The following is a 2,610-nucleotide window of genomic DNA, read 5'->3' as shown; positions in this document are numbered from 1 at the left end:
TGGTTTGGAGAAGCTCAGGACCGACAGCACATGTTTCCTCAGTTGGTTGGGTTTTGCTATTCCTTCTCTCTTTTGTACATACTGCAGGAGTTAGCTGCTGAGGTTCCAAGTACAGTCACACAGCCCAACTACTGTAGTTGGAGTCTCAGTGTCTCCCAGGGTCATTTGTAGAAGGTGCATCCCCAGGGGGGGCCCAGTGTGGTCTTGGAGAGGGAGGCCTGGGGGTAGCTCTGGTCACACGATGTGGTGTAGGATTCTTGCCTGGACTCTGTTTAGCGACCCGGTGAGCCGGCAAGGAGGGGAGTGGCTCCCAAAGCACAGGGCCAACCGATCATTGGCTGGAATCTCCAAAATCATGAGTCAAAACAACTTGCTTGTAAGTTGAGTATCTGAGTTATTTTGTTATAGTACTGGAAAGCCAGTACTCCTGGGAGCCTGGTAAAAATGACCTTTAAGGGAAAAGGTAAGCCTTCTCTATCCTTTTCCTTTCCTTGCCAAGCCCACTTCCTTTCTTCCTTCCTTTCCTTCCTGTTTCTCTTTGGAGTCCTCCTGGCTTCACCCATTCTGGCTCGAGTCATCAGTTCTGGGACTCCCACTGCTTAATAGAAGACATCACGAATTGGGGGGTGTCTGGGACAGTTGAATAATAAAAGTTGCCTGTGGAGACACAGGAATTGATCAGTGCCTGAATAAGTAGGCGAATTCAATTCACATTGATGAGCACCCGGATGTGTCTGTTCTGTGCCCAGCCCTGGGTGTAGGAGTGTAGAGCTGGGAAAGGAGCCGGGGCTCAGAAGAAGAGGCCAGGAAACTCCGGCTTGACTTTAAGGTTGCAGAGAAGGAGAGGAAGAGTCAGTGTTCTTGTTTCTCCCCAGCATCCCTGCTCCACTCCACGTGACTTTCTGGAGAGGGAGAAATGGTTTCAGGTTTTGGTTCCCAGGGCATTGTCGTCATCCATTCTTCTTACCCATCTCTGAATCATAATCACCCCTATAATGTCCATGACTGCCCTCAGTCCCCTCGGTTTCTGTCAGGAACAGTGAAAATTAAAAGTAACACTGGCTAGGGGACTGACAACTCCCCAGAAGCCTGTCCCTCCCTGGTTGGAAAGCAGAGGCAGGATGATTTCCTTCAAGACTTTGGGAGGGGGTGCCACAGGTTGCAAGAGGAGAGCTTTGAGACTCCCTACCCACCTTAGAGGCCCTTTCATGACACTGTGGGTTCCTGACCTGCAGATCCACACCCTCTGCACTGTGGGGTGAGGATCCGGGCAGTAGGGAGCCCCCAGCTGCACTCAGGGCCTGGCCAGGTGGGCTTCAAGAAAGCACAAGAGGGTGTTTTGAGGTAACCTATTTTTCTTCTGCCCATCAGTGGGATATATTGCTCCAATCTTCAGCAGTAATTGTAAGGAAACTCAGACTTAATCACCAGCAAGTTTAATCAAGAGAGTCATTTGTAGATTGATCACAGTTTAATAGATTTATTAGGAGCTGAGTAGGGCCAGCGAGTAATACGCTGAGCCAGTCTGGCCTGTTGATCAATAGAGAAAAGGTTAAAGGTTGAGTTCGGAGGGAAAGGGAAAGGGGGTAGAGAGGGATAGGGAGAGATTTCAAAGAGGAGGAGAGAGGCACCTGGGCTATTAGAATGGAATAAGCAAGTGGAGTCGAGTGAAAATGGGAAAAAAGGTTTGGAATACAAATTTTTCCAGCAATTCTCAGGGACAAGCAAGGCTTATTATGTTTTGCCCAGTTACTCTGTCTTCATCTGTAAAACAGGCAATGTTTAATTCTTAGCTCCTGACATGGCTATAAAGATAGTAGAAAGGATAATGTATGGCGCTGCTCCAGTATGGATCTAAAGTCCTGCCAAACCTCTGTGTAGAGGCTTGGTCCCTAGCTGTGGGGCAACTGGGAGGTGGGCCATGAGAAGGAAGTTAGGTTGCTTGGGGTATCCTCTTAGAGGGTGTGGTGGGACCTGGACCCTTCTCTCTCTTTGCTCCCTGGCTGCCATGAGGTGAACAGGTCTCCTTGACCAAGAGGTCCCACCTGATGCACTGTGCCCCCACAGGCCCCAAGCAGCAAGACCAACCAGCCATGGACTGAAGTCTCTGAAACTATGAGGCAAAATGACCTCTTCCCTTTAAGTTGCATATCTCAGATATTTTGTTACAGTGACAAAGCTAACACAATACCTGGATCCTAGAAAGGGACAGGGTGGGCTATGGGACAAAAAGAAGAGAAAGGAAAAGTAAAATAAAAGGATATAGAACAGAGAGAATGATTACAAAGGAGAAAAGACTGATACAGACTGATGCAAACAAAACAGTTGTGACTGGAAAGGTTTCTCTGCACTCCCAGTGTCTATTCCCTCCTTCATCCACAGTAACATGGCTTTTATTTTAGATTATCAGAAAGAATGGAAAATATAGGCTGGCTTATTGATGCCTTTGAAAAAAAGGCCTATGTTTTCTCCTCTTTCTTTCTCGCTGGGCTGTGAGTCATCCTGAACACTGAAAGTGAGGGAACATGGAAATACAGCCAATTCTGATGACTTTGGGGAATTACTGACCTAGAGTTTAGTGGCTGGGAGGGCTGAAGTCTACCATGTTGA

Source organism: Octodon degus, unplaced genomic scaffold (assembly GCF_000260255.1).
Source record: "Octodon degus isolate 3935 unplaced genomic scaffold, OctDeg1.0 scaffold00131, whole genome shotgun sequence".
Taxonomy (NCBI): Eukaryota; Metazoa; Chordata; class Mammalia; order Rodentia; family Octodontidae; genus Octodon; species Octodon degus.
Note: the sequence above shows the minus strand (reverse complement) of the source record.